The sequence below is a fragment of the Oryctolagus cuniculus genome, chromosome 8, assembly GCF_051225735.1.
Source record: "Oryctolagus cuniculus isolate XC-2025 breed Fujian yellow rabbit chromosome 8, ASM5122573v1, whole genome shotgun sequence".
Taxonomy (NCBI): Eukaryota; Metazoa; Chordata; class Mammalia; order Lagomorpha; family Leporidae; genus Oryctolagus; species Oryctolagus cuniculus.
In genome coordinates this window covers 17,313,995-17,334,252 of record NC_142874.1, presented here as the reverse complement: position 1 = coordinate 17,334,252, position 20,258 = coordinate 17,313,995, and the positions used below count along the sequence as shown (strand labels likewise).

Here is a 20,258-nt window from a genome sequence, read left to right as displayed (position 1 = left end):
TCTTTATCACAGATAATGTAATTGGTAAAAATTGTTAAGATTTGCTTATTTATTTGAAAGGTAGTGTTTCTGTTTCTCTCTCTCATAGAAGGAGAAGGTGAGAGAGGAGAGGAGAGGAGAGGAGAGGAGAGGAGAGGAGAGGAGAGGAGGAGAGGAGAAATATATCAACCTTCCACCCGGAGAGGAGAGGAGAGGAGAGAGAAATATATCAACCTTCCACCCTCTGATCCACCCCCCAAATGGCCTCAATGACTGGAGTTTGGCCAGGCTAAAGTTAGGAACCAGGAGCTTCCTCAGTTCATCCACATGGGTGACAGGAGCTCAAGGGCTATCTTCCACTGCATCCTTGGGTACATTAGCAGAGAGCTGGATGAGGAATAGAGCAGCCAGGGCTTGAGATGGTGCTCATATGGAATGCTAACACTGCAGGCAGTGGCTTAATGTGCTGTGCCATACATTGGCCCTAGTGATCATTCTTAACATTGCACATTATCTCATCATATTCAAATTTTCACAGTTGTCCACAATGGCCTTGACATTTGTCCAAAACAGAACCTCGTGATGCTTTTGTTTCACATTTCTCTGATGGCTAGTGATCCTGACCATTTTTTCATGGATCTGTTGGCCATTTGGATTTCCCCTTTTGAAAAATGCCTGTTCAAGTCCTTTGTCCATTTCTTAAGTGGGATTGTTTGTTTTTGTTTTGTTGTTGAGTTTTTTGTGTGCTTTATAGAGTCTAAATATTTTTTCTCAGTTGTGTAGTTTGCAAATATTTTCTTCCATTTGATCAATTGCTTCTTCAGTTTGTTGAATGCTTTCTTTGCAGTGCAAAAGATTCTCAGCATGATGTAATCCTATTTGTCCATTTTGGCATTGAGTGCCTGTGCTTCTAGTGTCTTTTCCAAGAAGTCTTTGCTTGCCTATACCAATGTCTTACAGATTTCCCCAGTGTTCTGCTCTAGTAATTTGACAGTATCAAGTCATAGATTAATAGCCTTGATCCATTTTGAGTTGATGTTTGTATACGGTGTAAGGTAGGGGTCTTGTTTTTACTTCTGCATGTGGAGGTCCAATTTTCCAGCACCATTTGTTGAAGAGATTATCCTTGCTCTAGCGATTGATTTAAGTTCATATGTGGTAGCTGAATGGAAGAATTCTTGGGATTTCTATTTCATTCCATTGGCCTACCCATCAATTTTTATGCCAGTACCAGACTGTTCTGGTTATAACTTCCCTGAAGTATGTCTTGAAATCTGGCATTGTGATGCCTCTAACTTTGTTTTGTTGTTAAAATTGTTTTAGCTATTCAAGGCCTCTTGTGTTTCCCTATAAATTTTAGCATTTTTTCTAGATATGAGAAGACTGTAATTAGTATTCTGTTGGCATTGCATTGACTCTGTAAATTGCATTTAGGAATATGGATATTTTGATGATATTAATTTTTCTAATCCACAGACATGGAGGATTCTTCCACATGTTATGTCTTCTGTTTATTTCTTTATTGTTTGTAATTCTCATCATATAGATCTCTCACCTCCTTGGTTAAATGTGTTCCAAAATATTTAAATGGGAGAGGGAGCGGGAGATGGGAGGGGTGTGAGTGGGAGGGAAATTATGGGGGGGGAGCCATTGTAATCCATAAACTGTACTTTGGAAATTTATATTTACTAATTAAAAAAAATCTTTTCAGTAGCTATTGTGAATGATATTGATCTTAGGAGTTCTTTCCTTAGTCATAGTATTGGCTGTGTATACAAGGGCTATTCATTTTTCTGTGTTTATTTTATATCCTAACACTTTACCAAACTCTCTTACGAGTTACAGTAGTCTTTTAGTGGAGACTGTTGCTCCCCCTCTTCGTGGAGGAGCAACACTGAACCCTGCGCTGTTCTTTCGTCTGCTCGGCCCTCCCCGGGTTTGCTGCTGGTTCTTCCCGGGTTGGCTACTATCCCTTCCACCTCCGTGGAAGGGCAGTTCCCCCTGGCCACATTCCCCACTTCCGCAGGGGAGCGGCACACCGCCGGCCGGCTCTTCTCGGGGGCTGCACAGGTGTTCCTTCAGCTAGATGTTCCCCTTAGATATTCCCGGTGCATGCCGTCTCTCTCCTCCTTTATAGTCCTCCTCCGCCAATCCTAACTCGGCTGCCCACACGCCGAGTACGCTGCTCTCCTCCAATCAGTAGCAAGTCCTACAGTTTATTGGTTGAACTGGAGGCAGCTGTGCGAAAGCTGTTTACTTCTCTCCCAGCGCCATATTGTGGGAGAGCAGATGCATAGAATAAGTCTTAATTCCAGTAACTCAGTCTAGTCCGGTTTGCTCCCCACAGATCCCCCTTTCTTTTTATTTTTTGGCGTTGATACGCGCCTGTCTTCGGTGTCCCGCGGCACACACTCTGCTCTACTTGCTAGAGTTGCCCAGGTTCTTACAAGTCCTATCAGGCAAACCGAATCCGGGTCCTCTCTTCGCCATGTTGTGAGGAGGTTTTTAGGCGCTGATACGTGCCTGTGTTCGGTGCCCTGCAGTGCATGCTCTGCTCTGCCCGCAGGGGCTTACAAGCCCTAACAATCAGGCAAACCGAATCCAAGCCTTCTCATTGCCGTATTGTGGGGGAGACTTATTAGTGTTGGTTTGTGCCTATCTTCGGTGACCTGCAGCTCATGCTTTGGTCGAGCTGCTTGCTGGTGCTTACCGCCTTAAATCAGGCAGACCGAATCCAAGCCTCCTAATTGTTGTATTGTGGGGAAGCCTTACTGATGTTAATTCGTGCCTGTCTTCGGTGACCTGCGGCGCATAAGCTGCTAGCCGCCGCAGGTGCTCATCGCCTCACTTAATCAGGCAGACCGAATCCAAGCTCTCACATTGCAGTGTTGTAGGGAGGCCTTTCTATTTCTCTATTTCTCTATCTCCGGGCATTCCTATTTCTCCCATTTTACTTCTATCTTCCAGCATTCCTATTTCTCTCATTTTACTTCTAAACTTCTGTCTCTCTTATCCCTGCGGCCTCCCAGCGCCCGCCCCGAGGCTGCTTCTCGGCGGCTTTCCGGCTCTGAGCCGCTTCAGCCCGCGCCTCTCTCATCTGCGAGGCTTCGCGGCTCTGCGCGGCTCGGCTTTGCGCGCACACTCTGCGGTCTCCGCACTAGCCCCGCGTTCCCTATGTACTTGAGCCCCGCACGCTCTGTCTGCGCGCGGCAGCCTCCGCGAGTCACACAGCGTAGCTTACGTGTCCGCCACTAGCATTCAATCTAAGTTCCCCGGGCTAGCCTGGCGAATTCAACCCAGCTCACGTCTCCGCCCCATGGTTTGGCTTCCCGTCCTTTGCTCCCCGGGCTAATCAGACGGATCCCAATCTGGCTTACGTTTCAGCTTCTGGTTTCAACTTTTCGCCCCCTATTACCGGGCTAACTTGAGAATCCCAAAGTGGCTTTCGTATCCGCCTCGGCCTGCCCCCCGCAGCTTCAATTTCCCTAACATTTTTCTCTACCCGGTATGTTTCCCCAAACTTTCCTCCAACGATATTCCTCCCTCATTTCTCCTGGCCTCTCCCCACAGTCCGCATCCGAGTCTGTTTGTTCTAGCTTTCACTTTCGCTTTCGACCTTAGAGATTTCTCCCAGCTTCCCCCCGTAGTCCGTATCCGAGTCTATGCCTAGGCTTTCAATAGCTTCCTCCGGCACCCTTTTCGTCCGGCTTTTCCCTAGGCTGTTTGCTAATCTCTCTCTCCGGTAATTTTCCCATTTCTTCCCGTTTCTTCCCTCCTAAGTTTGCTATCCGTCCTAGGTTTCCTATCCGAGCTAGGTTTCCTATCCGAGTCACGGCACCATTATGTCGCTCCCCCTCTTCGTGGAGGAACGACACTAAGCCCTGCCTATGCTTCTTATCCGAGTCACGGCACCACTATGTCGCTCCCCCTCTTCGTGGAGGAACGACACAGGACCCTGCGCTGTTCTTTCGTCTGCTCGGCCCTCCCCGGGTTTGCTGCTGGTTCTTCCCGGGTTGGCTACTGTCCCTTCCACCTCCGTGGAAGGGCAGTTCCCCCTGGCCACATTCCCCACTTCCGCAGGGGAGCGGCACACCGCCGGCCGGCTCTTCTCGGGGGCTGCACAGGTGTTCCTTCAGCTAGATGTTCCCCTTAGATGTTCCCGGTGCATGCCGTCTCTCTCCTCCTTTATAGTCCTCCTCCGCCAATCCTAACTCGGCTGCCCACACGCCGAGTACGCTGCTCTCCTCCAATCAGTAGCAAGTCCTACAGTTTATTAGTTGAACTGGAGGCAGCTGTGCGAAAGCTGTTTACTTCTCTCCCAGCGCCATATTGTGGGAGAGCAGATGCATAGAATAAGTCTTAATTCCAGTAACTCAGTCTAGTCCGGTTTGCTCCCCACAGAGACTTTTGGTATCCTTATATATAGGATAATGCCATCTGCAAAAAGAGATAATTTGACTTCCTCCTTTCCAATTTATACCACTTTAATTTATTTATCCTGCTAATGGCTGTGACTTAAACTTCCAGGATTATATTGAATAACAGTGGTGAAAATGGGCATCTTTTCCTGCTTGTAGATTTTGGTGGAAATGCTTCCTACTTCTCCCCTTTCAATAAGATGCTGGCTGTGTGTTTGTCATATTTGCTTGATTGTATTGAGAAATATTCTTTCTGGACCAAATTTGCTTAAGATTTTTTAAAATTTTATTTCAGTTATACAAGTTTCATAAAGTTTATATATATATATAATATATATATAATATATATATATATTTATATATATATAAAGTTTATATATACATATATATACATTTATATATATATAAAGTTTATATATACATATTTATAGATAGATATAGACATAGATATAGATATAGATATAGATATAGATATTTAGGAACAAAGTGGGGCTTCCATAATCATGCCCACACCCCAACACTCAACACTCTCTCCCTCCCTCTCAGATTCCCATTCTTATTTTTTACAATGATCATATTACAGTGATCATTCAATTTTACTTAGTGATCATATAGTTAGCCTTACTAGTAGAAGAGTACAACAGATATTATGAAGAGAAAGAGAAAAAATACAGCAAAAGTAAACAAAAGATTGTTCCTCAGTAGAAGAGACAAGGGCTATAAACAATCATCTATTCTCCAAATGTCTATTTTCCTCAATACATTACATTTCAGGTATTCTACTAGTTGCACTGGATCAGAGTAAACATATTTGTCTTTCTGGGACTGACTTATTTCACTAAGTATAATGGTTTCCAGTTATGACAAACTTTTTGCAAAAGACAAGATTTTTTTTGCAGCTGAATAGTACTACATAGTGTATATATACTGTAATTTCTTTAACCAGTCAATAGTTGATGAACATCTGTGTTGACACCATATCTTGTCTACTGTGAATTGTGTGGCAGTGAATATGGGGGTATAGATCATTCTTTCATGTACTGATCTCTTTTAAAAGTTTGAGTAAATTCCCAGGAGTGGGGTGACTGCCTCATATGGAAGGTCTATATTCAAAAATTCTGAGTTATTTCCATCCTGTATTCCATAGTGGTTGTACTAGATTACATTTCCACCAGCAGTAGATCAGAGTACCTTGTTCCCCACATCTTCACCAGCACTTGCTGTTTGTTGACTACTGTATGCAAGCCATTCTAACTGGTGTGAGGTGAAACACCATTGTGGCTTTGATTTGCATTTACCTGATGGCTAGTTGTCCTGAGCATTTTCACAAGTGTCTGTTGGCTAATTGAATTTCCTCTCAAAAAATGCCTGTTAATCCTTTCCCATTTCTTTACTGGATTGCTTGTTTTGTTGTGGAATCACTTGAGCTCTTTATATATCCTAAATGTTAACCCTTCATCAGTTGTGCACTTTGGAAATATTTTCTCCCATTCTTTTGGTCGCTGCTTCATTTTGCTGAGTGTTCACTTGTCAGTGCAGATGCTTCTCAGCTTGAGGTAATCCCATTTGTTGCCTTTTTTTTTTTTTTGGCTTTGATTGCCTGGACTCTTTTCTAAGAATCCTTTGCCTATGCCAATGTCTTGTAAAGTTTCCCCCATGTTCTCTAAGTATTTAATGGTATGGAGTCATAGATCTAGGTCCTTGATCCATTTAGGGTGGATTTTTGTGTAGGGTGTAAAGTAGGGGTCCAATTTGATACTTCTGAATGTGGAGATCCAGTTTTCCCAGCACAATTTGTTAAAGAATTTCTCTGACCCATGGATTGATTTTTAGCTCCTTTATCAAATACTACTTGGTTGCTGTTGGTGCATGGATTGATTTCTGGAGTTTCTGTGCTATTCCATTGGTCTGTTTTTGTGGCAGTACTATGCTATTTTTATTGTAACTGCCCTGTAGTACGTCTTGAAATCATGTATTATGATGCCTCCAGCTTTGTTTTTGTTGTATAAGATTGCTTTAGCTATTTGAGATCTCTTGTGTTTCCATATAAATTTCAGCATTGTTATCTAGAGCTGCAAAGAATGTCATTGGTATTTTGATTGGGATTGCATTGAGTCTGTAAATTGCTTTTGGTGATATGGACATTTTGATGATGTTGATTCTTCCAATCCATGAACATGGAAGATTTTTCCATTTTTTAATGGCTTTTGCTATTTATTTCTTTAGTGTTTTGTATCTTTAATCATAGAGAACTTTGATATTCTCATTTAAATTTATTCCAAGATATTTGATTCTTTTTTGGAGCTATTGTGAATTGTATTGATCTTACAAGTTCTTTCTCAGCCATGACATTGTCTGTGTATACAAAGGCTAGTGATTTTTTCTGTGTTGATATTATATCCTGCCACTTTACTGACCTCTTTTATGAGTTTCAATAGTCTATCAGTGAAGTCTTTTGCATCCCTTGTGTATATAATCATGTCATCTGCAACTAAGAACAGTTTGACTTTCTCTTCTGTAATTTGTACCTATTTGATTTCTTTTTCTTGTCTAATGGCTCTAGATAAAACTTCCAGGACTATATTATTTAGCAATGGTGAGGTGGACATCCTTGTCTGGTCCTAGATCTTAGGAGGAATGCTGCTAGCTTTTCTCTGTTTAAGAGGATGCTTTGCAGGAGTTTGTCGTATATTGTGTTGATTGCGTTGAGGAATATTCCTTAAGTTTCCTTAAGATTTTCATCATGAAAGAATGTTGTATTATATCAAATGTTTTCTGTGCATCTACTGAGATAATCATGATTTTGTTCTTCAGTTTCTTAACATGGTATATCATATTGATTTGCAAATCTTGGACCATCCCTGCATAGTGGGGATAAATACCACTTGGTCAAGGTGGAAGATCGTTCTGATGTGTTGTTGGATTCAACTAGCTAATATTTTGTTGCAGATTTTTGCATCTATGTTCTTTAGGGATATTGGTCTATAGTTATTTCTCTGTTGCATCTTTTTCCAGGTTTAGGTATTAAGATCATGCAGGCTTTGCAAGAAAGAGTATGGGAAGATTCTCTCCTTTAAATTGTTTTCAAAAGCTTGAGAAGAATTGGAATTATTTCTTCTATAAATGTCTTGTAGAGTTCAGCAGTGAAGCCATCTGTTCCAGGGCTTTTGTTGTTGAGAGGGTCCTTATTACTGATTCAATCTCCATGTTGGGTATTGGTCTGTGTACATTTTCTATATCTTCATGACTCAATTCTGGTAGGTTGTATTTTCTCGGAATCTAACCATTTCTGCTAGGTTTCCTAGTTTGTTGGCGTATAGCTCTTTGTAATAATTTCTGAGGATTGTTTTCATTTCTGTTGTATCTGTTGTTACATTTCCTTTTTCATCTCTGGTTTTATTGATTGGGGAGTTTACCCTTTTTGGTTAGTTGTGCCAATGGTTCATCAATTTTGTTTATTTTTTCAAAATCAGCTTTTTATTTAAGGAATAAAAAAATTTTGTTTCAATTTTGTTTATTTCTTTAATTTTAAATATTTCTTTCCTCCTAGTTTTGGATTTGATTTGTTGTTGACATTCTAGGTCCTTGAGATGCATTGATAGCTCATTTATTTGGTACCTTTCCAGTTTCTTCACATAGGCACTGATAGTTAGGAACTTCTTTCTTAATATTGCTTATGCCTTAGCCCATAGATTTTTATACGATATATTGTCATCTTCATTTATTTCTAGAATTCTTTTTCTCTTTTGGTTTCTTCTAAGACAAACTGTTCATTCAGGAGCATATTTTTCAGTCCCTCTGTGTTTATGTATGTTCTAGAGATTCCTGAGTTGTTGATTTCTACCTTTATAACATTGTGGTCAGAGAAGATGCATGGAATAATTTTGATTTTTTTTAATTTGCTGAGACTTGCTTTGTGGCCTAGCATATGGCCTATCCTAGAGAAAGTTCCATGACTGATGATATGAATGTGTATTCTGCCACTGTGTGTTGAAAAGTGCTGTAGATATGTTAGGTCTATTTTGTCTATAGTGTCAATTAACTCTGTTTCCTTGATGGATTTCTGTCTGGTTAACCTATGCATTGCTGAAAGTGGGGTATTGAAGTTCCATGTTACCATTTTGTTGTAGTCTATATCTTCCTTTAGGTCTATTAACATTTTTAAGTAGCCAGGTGTCTTGTAGTTGGGTGTCTATACATTTATTATAGTCATATCTTCCTGTTGGATTGATCCCTTAATCATTACATAGTGCCCTTCTTCATCTCCTTTAACAGTTTTCATGTTCAACTCTATTTTGTCTGATCTTAGGATGACAACACCATCTCCTTTTTAGTTTCTGTTAGCATGGACTAGCTTTTTCCATCTTTCACTGTCAATCTGCATGTATGTTTGTTGGTGAGATGTTTCTTGTAAACAGAATATACATGGGTCTTGTTTTTCAATCCATTCAGCCAATCTGTATCTTATCTGCAGAACTGAGGCCATTTACATTCAAGTTGACTATTGATAAATAATGACTTGGCCCTGCCATTTTCCCATAAATATTCATAACTTTTGAATTACAGTGGCTTCTCCCCCATAACCACCCTCCCACCCGCAACCATCCCATCTCCCACTCCCTCTCCCATCCCATTCTTCATCAAGATTCATTTTCAATTATCTTTATATACAGAAGATCAACTTAGTATATACTAAGTAAATATTTCAACAGACTGTACCCATTAAGACTTGAACCTTATTTCACCTTTCCCTTCTATCCTGTAGGGTTTCTGATTAGAAGACAGCTGTGAACCTAATTGGAAATCCTCTGAAAGTAATCTGGCATTTCTCTTCACATTAGAATCTTTTATTTATGTTTTACTGTGGAAATTTTGAGTACAATATGTCATGAAGTTCTTTTATGGTCATGTCTGTTAGGAATTATATGTGCTTTCTCTGCTTGAGCATCCTTTTCTTTCCACAAATTGGGAAGTTTTCTGTAATTATTTCACTAAATATGCTTTCTATTCCCTTCTCACTCCTACTCCTTCAGGAACTCGTAAGACCTATATGTTGGGTCATTTGATAGTATCTCATAGATGTCTAACACTGTTTTTAAAATGTTTCTGTTTTCTTGTTTTTCTTTCATCTGACTGCAAGATACAGGCACAGGCAAAGACTTCTTGGAAAAGGCCCCAGAGGCACAGGCAGTCAAAGCCAAAATTAACAATTAGGATTACATTAAATTGAGAAATTTCTGTGCTGAAAAAGAAACAGTCAGGAAAATGAACTGGCAACCAACAGAATGGGAAAAAATATTTGCAAACTATGCAACCGATAAAGGATTAATAACCAGAATCTACAAAGAGATCAAGAAACTCCAAAACAACAAAACAAAAAACCCACTTAAGTGATGGGCCAAGGATCTCAATAGACATTTTCAAAAGAGGAAATCCAAATGACCAACAGACACATGAAGAAATGTTCAGGATCACTAGCAATCATGGAAATGCAAATCAAAACCACAATGAGGTTTCACCTCACCCCTGTTAGAATGGCTTACATACAGAAATCTACCAACAACAGATGCTGGCGAGGATGTGGGGAAAAGGGACACTAACCCACTGTTGGTGGGAATGCAAACTGGTTAAGCCACTATGGAAGTCAGTTTGGAGATTCCTCAGAAACCTGAATATAACCCTACCATACAACCCAGCCATCCCACTCCTTGGAATTTACCCAAAGGAAATTAAATTGGCAAGTAAAAGCGCTACTTGCATCTTAATGTTTATTGCAGCTCAATTCAAAATAGCTAAGACATGGAATCAACCTAAATGCCCATCAACAGAAGACTCAATAAAGAAATTATGGGATATGTATTATATAGAATACTATACAGCAGTAAAAAGCAATGAAATCCAGTCATTTGCAAGAAAATGGAGGAATCTGGAAAACATCATGCTGAGTGAGTTAAGCTAGTCCCAAAGGGACAAATATCATCTGTTCTCCAAGATTGGTGACAACTAACCGAGCACCAAAAAGGAAACATGTTGAAGTGAAATGGACACTATGAGAAACAGTGACTTGATCAGCCCTTGTCCTGACTGTCGAAGAACAACTTAATACTTTATCTGTTTTAGTATTTTTTGTTCTGCTTAATACTATTGGTTGAACTATTTAATTAACACAGGTACTCTGCTATGGGATGCAGGCTTCCAAAAGGCAGCTGAAACCAAAATGCCTGCCCCAAAACACCTTTTGTGGAGCTCTTCATTTCAAAGCAACACTCTTCTCATGTCCCACATTCTACCATCAGCACATTTCCACCACTGTTATTTTGCATCTCCTATCAAAGGCAAGAAAACTTGCCCCACACATGGTCAAGCTTCGGTATTCAAATTCACAGTATTTGGTCTTGGGTTCCAAGATGGCAGAGTAGGGAGGGAGCCTACTGCTCTAGCCCAGGAGAAGATAGCTTTAAAAAAAGTGGAGAGAGTATAGTCTCAGAGAAGAGTTAGGGAGAAAGCAGCAAAGGAAATGCTACCAAAATTAAAGGGACATGGTGGACATACATAGAGGGTGTGGGTGCCCAGGCTCAGGACTCCAGCAGCAGAGCCTACACACCAGCATTGGAAAGGGGGAGGTGAGAGCAGATTGCAGCAGCCCAAGCCACTGGCAAAAAAAAAGCTGCAAGAAGAACCTAGAGGGAACCCAGCTTGGAACCCCATGGGGAATAGTGTACCGGCTAAACTAGAGGAGGGAAATGAAAAAGGACAATCACTTTACAATGACATCCTGTAACAAGCCAATAGAGCAGGTGCCATTATGGACATTTATAACAGCTGTGCCAGCTCGTGTCCATGCCCAGCAACTAGTTGAGTGGAGACCCTGACTGGTGGGGAGAACTAACAGGGGGATAGGAACCTGTGACTATGTGAGGCTTCTGTACTGGGACTGTGAAAAAAACTGAGGGAGTGTGGGAGGGAGCATGGCTGGGACTCTGGGCACTCACACTGGGAGACTCCACATGCTCAGGGCTTCCTGGTTACCTGGAGAGAGACATCGCCGGAGAATCTGAACTTACACTGAGGACTGCACAGATCCTTTGTGTGCTCCTTGGGACAGAGTGGATGAATATTATAGCCACTGGGGCTAGCACTGAGGTACTGGACTCCATTAAGGAGAGGAGCTCAGCTGAGCAGAAAAACTTTCCCTTCTGATAAAAAAGAGAGAGCGAGATTTATCATGCCAAACCTGGGTGTGTCAACATAGGCACACCCTTAACCCTGGAGAACTGAACAGAGCTGGTGCCACAGCTCACTAGGCAAATCCTCTGCCTGTGGCACCGGCACCCCAGATTCTAGTCCTGTTTGGGGTGCCAGATTCTGTCTCAGTTGCTCCTCCTCCAGTCCAGCTCTCTGCTGTGGCCCAGGAAGGCAGTGGAGGATGGCCCAAGTGCTTGGGCTCTGCACCTGCATGGGAGACCAGGAAGAAGCACCTGGCTCCTGGTTTTGGATCGACGCAGTGCACCAGCCATAGCAGCCATTTCGGGGGTGAACCAATGGAAAAGAAAGACCTTTCTGTCTCTCTCTCTGTCTAACTCTGCCTGTCAAAAAAATTAAAAAAAAAAAAAAGAATGGCCCAGGTCCTTGAGCCCATGCACCTGTGTGGGAGACCTGAAGGAAGCTCCTGTCTCCTAGCTTCAGATCAGCACAGCTCCGGCCATTGTAGCCAACTGGGGAGTGAACCAGCAGATGGAAGACATCTCTTTCCTTCTCTCTCTATCTGCCTCTCCTCTCTCTATGTAACTCTGACTTTCAAATAAATCTTATTTTTCTTTTTTAAAAACTTTTTATTTAATAAATATAAATTCTGAAAGTACAACTTTTGGATTATAGTGGCTTCCCCCCCTCCATAACCTTCCTCCCATCTGCAACCATCCCATCTCCCACTCCCTCTCCTATCCCATTCTTCATCAAGATTCATTTTCAATTATCTTTATATACAGAAGGTCAACTTGGTATATACTGAGATTTCAACAGTTTGCACCCACACAGATACACACTGTTTGAAGATTAGTTTTACCATTAATGCATAGTACAACTTATTAGGGACAGAGATCCTACATTGGGAGCAAGTGTACAGTGACTCCTGTTGTTGATATAACAATTGACACTTTTATTTATGACACTAGTCTTGTTTATGTGATCCCTTTGACACTTAATCCTATCATTATGATCAATTATGAACTGAAACTGATCACTTTTACTAGTAAGATGGCATTGGTACATGCCACCTTGATGGGATTGATTTGGAATCCCATGGAACATTTCTAGCTCTACCATTGGGGTAAGTCAGAGTGAGCATGTGCCAAACTATACATCTCCTCCCTCTCCTATTCCCACTCATATTTAACAGGGATCACTTTTCAGTTAAATTTAAACACCTAAGAATATTTGTGTGTAAATTAAAGAGTTCAACCAATAGTATTAAGCAGAACAAAAAAATTACTAAAGGGAATAAAATAGTAAGTTTTTCCTTGACAGTCAGGACAAGCACTGATCAAGTCATTGTTTCTCATAGTGTCCGTTTCACTTCTACAGATTTTCTTTTAGATGCTAAGTTAGTTGTCACTGATCAGGGAGAACATATGATATTTATCCCTTTGGGACTGGCTTATTTCACTAAGTATGGTGTTTTCCAGATTCCTCCATTCTGTTTCAAATGACCATATTTCATTCTTTTTACTGCTGTATAGTATTCTGTAGAGTACATATCCCATAATTTCTTTAGCCAGTCTACTGTTGATGGGCATTTAGGTCGATTCCATGTCTTAGCTATTTTGAATTGAGCTGCAATAAACATTGAAGTGCAGACAGCTACTTTATCAAATAAATAAATCTTTAAAAGAGAAAGAAAGAGAAAGAAGGGCACTATGTAATGATTAAGGGATCAATTCAACAGGAACATGTAACTACTATAAACATAAATGCACCTAATTATAGGGCAACTGGCTATTTAAAAGAAATGTTAAAGGCTTTAAAGGGAGAATTAGACTCCAATTCAATAGTAATGGGGGACTTCAATACTCCACTTTTAGCAATGGACAGATCAACCAGAAAGAAAATCAACAGATTTAATTGACGCTATACACCAAATGGACCTAACAGAGATCTATAAAACTTTTCATCCTACAGTCACAGAATGCACATTCTTCTCAGCAGTGCATGGAACTTTATCTAGGATTGACCACATATGAGGCTATAAAGGAAGTTTTAGCAAATTCAAAAAAAAATCAAAATCATACCATGCATCTTCTAAGACCACAATGGAATGAAGCTGGAAATACAAATGAAGACAACAACATAACATATCAAAACTTATGAAATATAGCACAGCAGTGTTAAAAACAAAGTATATAGCAATAGCTGCATACATCACAAAACTAGAAAAGCACCAAAGAAATGAGCTAAGTGTATATCAAGGAACTGGAAAAACACAGTAAACCAAACCCAAAACTAGTAGGAAAAAAGAAAAAAAAATTAGAGAAAAAAAATCAACAAAATTGAATAAAAAATATAAAAGATCAGCAAATTGAAGAACTAGTTTTTTGAAAAATAAACAAAATTGACACACCATTGCCCAACTAACCAAAAAAATGGAAAGAGAAGACCCAATTCAATAAAATTAGAGATGAAAAAGGACAACACACACAACAGAAATAAAAAAATCAACAGAAATGACTATAAAGAGCTATATACAAACAAACCAAGACAGAAAAGTCAAACACTTTGGAATAAATTTAATCAAGGATGTCACAGATCTCTATAATTAGAATAACAAAACATTACAGAAAGAAATAGAAGAAGATACAAAAAAATGGAAAAACCTTCCATGTTCATGGTTTGTTAGAGGCAATATCATCAAAAAGTCCATTCTTCTGAAATCAATTTACAGATTCAATGCAATACTGATCAAAACACCAAAGACATTCTTCTCAGATCTAGAAAAAATAATACAGAAATTCATATGAAGACACAGGAGACCTCGAATAGCTCAAGTCAGCTTATACAACAAAAATAAAGCCAGAGGCATCACAATACCAGTTTTCCAGACATACTCCAAGGCAGTTATAATCAAAACAGTCTGGTACTGGTACAAAAACAGATGGATAGAACAATGGAACATACTACAGACACCAGAAATCAATCTACACATCTACAACCAATTTATATTTGATTAAGGAGCCAAAAAACCAATCCCAGGAGCAAGGACAGTCTCTTCCTGAAATGGTGCTGGAAAAACTCGACTTCCATATGCAGAAGTATGAAGCAAGGCCCCTACCTTATCCCCTTACACAAAAATCCACTCAACATTGATTGGAGACGTAAATCTATGTCCCAACACCATCAAGTTGATCTTCTGTGTATAAGAAAAAAAGATGTGTCGATCTATTCATTTGAAAGGCAGAAAGAGAGAATGAGAGAGAGACAGAGAGAGACAGATCGAGATCTTCCATCTGCTGGTTCACTCCCCATAGCTGCAAACAGCTGCAGCTGGGCTGTGTTGAAGCCAGGAACCTGGAACTCCATCCGGGTCCCCCAGATGCTCCCGGCCACCGTGCTACGCCACAACGCCAGTCCCTTCCTGACTCTTTCTTACAAGGGTCTAAGAGGTTGTACCTTGTTTCCTGAGATGGTTTTATAGGCTGACACGCTCACACTCTTTGCTATTTCCATCTCTACGTCCTCATCACAAATATAAATAGTACTAAATGCTTGGAACTAAGAGGCGAACAGAAGATCTGTGCATTAATCTTTTATATGAAGAACAATATATGTATCAGTAGAAACAATAGATAAAAATATAGCTATCAATGATTGAATATAAAACAATCATTATAGAAAGATTTCCAACTTACAGAGTTGCTATGATCTTTGTTGCATAAAATATTGTTCTTTGTTACCCAGATAATTTAGAATTAATGTTATAAAATATAAGTACAGAAAGCCAGGAATAACAACTTTTGCTTCTTGACATTTTTTTCTTACTCCAAATCAAGAATGAATATGCCATGCAGGTATCCTTACACATTTCAACAATACTTTCAGAATTGGTTCCTTCCCAGTTAAAAACATATACACATTCATAGTTTTCCTTTTAAGCAATTCTCTGAAAATCTTCCAAATCATGAAATCGTATTGAAGGAGAAACCCGCTACAGTACAGAATATATTTTATGAGGCTTTAAACACCCTCAGCCAGGTTCTCAATAATTTAGGCAATAACTACCCATTCATTCCCATGACTGATTAGGAAAGGGAACAACAGTGGTTCTCCCTGGAATCCCCACTGCTCTGAGAGAGCAGTCACATTACAGTCATCCTGCCTCGGCTTGGTATAAAGGATTTTTCAGGCACTGAGAACAAGGCATAAATCAAAGTAAGAACCTGCAGAGTTCCGATGGCTTCCTCCCCACTCGAACACCTCTCGCCGTGAGGCTGATCATCTCAGCCAGAAAAGAGGGAATGCATATGACTTTAAAGAATTGTTATTTCTTTATTTTCTTTCATTTGAAATGGAGAAAGAGAGGGAAGGAGAGAGAGAGGGGTGGATATGTATATGTATGCATATATATATAATATATCACTATTTGAGATGAGTTGTCCTCATGATTGGCAACAGACTATTTAATACTGACTTCTTACACATAGATTTTAAAAACCAAAGTCTTTGTTTCTGCACTTGTTCCATCTCCATGGGTTGCAGCCCAGCCCAAATTGCAGATCCTCTTCCAATGTCATGTGAAGCCTTTTCCACTTTGGAAAGTTTTCTTTAATATTCACTTTGCATCTCTGTTCCATGTGGCGCTTCGTCTTTTGCATTTGTCTTTACACTTTGATCTTTTGAGGGCAGATACTTTTCTTCTCTTGACCTTTCCAAGCATCTAGGGTAGTGCCTTGGTGTGGACTCGATTTCATGTCCAGGTTGCCAAGGGGTTTTTAAAATTTATTATTCATGTAAGGAGGCTACGTTCTAGGAATTTCCCACCTGCATTTCCCTGGTCACCAGGAGCCTGGTGAGACAGATTCCACTCTTCTTATCTCATAGATGAAGAGGCTAGGAGACTAAGTTGTTTAAATCCACCCAAGTAGTGTGACATGAAGCCAACGCTCACATAAATGAAGAGTGCCCTCTTCATTATAGCTGTCATTGATGTAAAATAAACTAACACATACTACTGAGGCTTTTTTGAAATTCATTTTTGCAAAGAAGTAAATTTCCATTTGCAAAGGACCCCACAGGTACAAACAAAATTCTAAAAGCATGAGCTCTTAATTTCATGTCAGTTCAAGAAGAAAAATAGCTGTATGTGTGAGTGAGCTTGTGTGTGTGTGTGTGTGTGTGTAAGAGAGAGAGAGAGAGAGAGACTTCGAGACTGACAGAGTGAAAACCCAATTCCCATTAGCTGGTTGGCTTTTGGGAGCAAGGTGTCTAATACTTCAAGTTGTATGCAGAGTACACAGAGAAACCCCTGTATTGCCATGAAGGGATCAGAGTTTTGTCCACAGCGGGGTTGTCTAGTGTCAGGAAGGGACAGGATGCATGGCCGGCTGGGTGCTTCTTGTCGTCATCAATCAGAAGAAATGGCAACCGAGCCTCAGGTGAGTAAGAGACCCTTTGCCCTTGGCTCCTGTGCGCTTCTGCTCTCAGGAAAGAATCTTTCTGGAGACAGAATCACTGAGATAGGATTTTTGTGAATGTAGTTGGATTCTTAAAGGAAAGTATGACTTTAGTTTATAACTGTATTATACTTGCAAAGGAAATATCTGTATTATCTCATCAAAGTCAAATTTAATGAAGTGATGACTAGCTCATTAGGAATAGTACAGATAGTGATATTAAGAGGTTTAATTATATTAGTTTTCAAATTGTTGCAGAGTATATATAAATAGGAATCAATTATTAAATTAGTTGCCATAAGATTTTCACAAGTTAGTAGATAGACGTTAAGGAGTTTAAGAAATAGATGTAGGGGAGCCCGCACTGCAGTACAGCAAGTTCAGTTTCTGCCTGCAGTGCCGGCATCCAATATGGGTACTGGGTTCAAGTCCTGGCTGCTCCACTTCTGATCCAGCTCCATGATAATGCACCTGGGAAAGCAGCAGAAGATGGCCCCAGTCTTTGGGCCCTGCACCCATGTGAGAGACCTGGAGGAAGCTCCTGGCTCCTGGCTTCGGCCTGGCCCAGCCCTGGCCATTGTGGCTATTTGGGGAGTGAACCAGATCTCTCTCTCTCTCTCTCTCTCTCTCTCTCTCTCTCTCTGTCTTGCCTTCTTTCTCTGTATCTCTGCCTTTCAAGTAATTAAGTAAATCTTACAAAAAATAGATACAGGAGAATTATTTCACCTACCCAGGCTTTTACAGTGAAGAAACAAGTCAGTCTTCACTAACATCATTTTACTATTTTTGGAAGCAATGCTTCAGGAAGATGCTTAAGTTTAACTTATGAAAGAAAAACAATTCTCACATCTTGAATTTTTATGTCCTTTTGCGGTACCTCAGTGAACAAAGATGATTTTAAACTTAAAAAGTTTTTCTATTATCCAAGTTAAGAAATATTAAATGAAAGTTATTAATTTTGAAATGTCTGCAGCTCCTCTTAGAACCTTGTCATACTTTTATAACCAGGAGATTATAATAGATTTTGTACTAGAATCGACTTAGGTAAGGAAAAACGTATTTTGCAAAAGTAAAATCACTTCCCAGTATGCTTGACAGAAACAAGCTCTCCATGTTCATTTGTGTGCCACCACTGAAGACGGGAGTGAACTCTGTCCAGCGGTTCCTCTCCAAGCAGTCCACTGCTGAATTCCTGGGAAGGTCTTTCGACTGGGCGCAGCTGGAGTTCCGCCTTCCGTTCGGATCCTGCTCTCCTTCACTGCTGGGAGGTGGCTTTGGGTTTGCCCTCCTATGAGAATCATTGCCATCTCTCTCCTCTCATCAAAATGCTCCCACTGTTCATATAGTTTTAAAATAACCTGATAATTTCCAAAATCTTCTCCGAATCCCCAGGAAGCTCAGCAAACCACTGTCGGGCACTCTTCTGCTGCACAGCACAGGCCACGTGGAGGTGAGCTGTGGACAAAGTTCCCTTCGGTAGGCGTCTCTCACTGCACCCAGCAGGGGGAAGCAACGCGGCTTCTTAGCCCATGCCCTGCACATACTGGAGCAAAAGTTTACGAGGGTAATAAAAACCCAAGCAACAGCCCGTTAATTCTAGAATATGGAGTTCACATTCCAATATAGGATTCATCCCGTGAGCAAGTTCCTTTGGAAAAGCATCTGCAAACCCACCTTCCCATACAGAAGTAGCAGCAGGAACCGATCTTGCGTTTGCGACTACTCCAAATTCCTCTCCTTCGGGTGCCAAAAGCACACAGGTAGAAGCCATTCATACAAGATTTATACTTTTCCGAGATTATCTGGCATAGAATGTCTCAGAATAGACTGTAGCAGTGACAATAACTTGTCTTAACTTAAGATGTTCACCTAATGCCTAGACAATATCTGTAAAAAATATTTGTAAATTTCCAATACTCTTCTTCTGAGAGGAATTTCAAGTCCTTCTGGCACCCCTGCAACAGCTCTTGTTTATCTTGAATCCGATGCAAATAGTGGGAGCTGGGCCAAGAGTGCCCTGCCAGGACGCAGCTTGCCCTGATGAAAAAGCACCAGCCCGTGGAGCTGCCTGTGGAGCCCCCATGGCCCCGCTAAGCTCTGCTCAGCCTTTGGGAAAAGGCTTCTGACCAGCTTCTCCAGAACCCAGAGTAAAAGCTCTAGGATTCAAAATCTTAAAGCCAGCAAACAACCTGTAATTTAAAAGCAGGGAGAAAGGAGAAATGCACTCTCTACATGCTCTCCCAAACACAATGCTCAAGAATGATTCCAGCAAATGAAAGCTGAAACCATATCATGAAGTAAAGGGGAGAACAGAAGTAGTTCAATACCCGTGGCACCAGAATCCCCAAAACAGAGGCCACACAGCACTTGCTGAGTTTTGAACGTAAGCCAAGAGCTGTGCTAGCTCATTTATGTCACCTTGCGCTCCAGTGTCGTGTCCCCTTAAAACAAATCATGCTGAAGCCTAATCACCGTGTGTTTCTGCACTCATGACTGGGATGGGGTATTCTTTCAAACAGCCTTGGAAGAGGGAGTGGTTCCCATGTACATTCAGCACATGTAGGGCCTCCCACGTGAGAGGAAATAGGAGTGGGAAGCATTGAAAAATCATTGGATAATTAATATATACTTAATGTCATCGGTGTGGCAAATGAGGATGCCTGTGACAAAAAACTAAAAAAAAATTATTTGTGATCCCCCTACCAATTATTGTCAGATATTTTCATAGTTCTCACAAGAGCAAGTGGTTTGCAATTTCTCTTCTTCTGTTGCCCCTATCTTTTGACACAGTCATAAGACGTTGCTCCAGATAGGATCACTCTGACTACTACTTGGTGATTCACCTTTCCATGTGACCTGCAGGGTCCTCGGTCAAGTCTGTTGTGCTATTTTCTTATCTGTAAAGGTAAATGCAAGGTGTCGGGCGCATAACAATGTCCTGAGCAGATCTAAACTACTGCTCAGCTTTCCTTACAAATGATCTGATTAATACTAAGATGCTGTTACTCCCTTTTAATTTCATCAGTAGTATATTATTTATAAATAACTAATGATATTTAAATATAATAAGCATAAATGCATTATTTAATAACTGATATGGCATTTGAGCCTAATGAGCATATTTAAGTACTAACTAAAATAGTGTGTAAAATTTGCAAATCATGTTTTTTGAGGTGAAGGAAACTACTATGATTTGAAT

At 40.5% G+C, this 20,258-nt stretch overlaps 1 pseudogene; it reads right to left on the bottom strand.

Annotated features, from left to right (window-relative positions):
• Nucleotides 1-18,088: 18,088 nt before the first annotated feature.
• LOC138843350 (cyclin-C pseudogene) lies at nucleotides 18,089-19,562 on the bottom strand (annotated as a pseudogene).
• Between the last annotated feature and the right edge of the window lie 696 nt (nucleotides 19,563-20,258).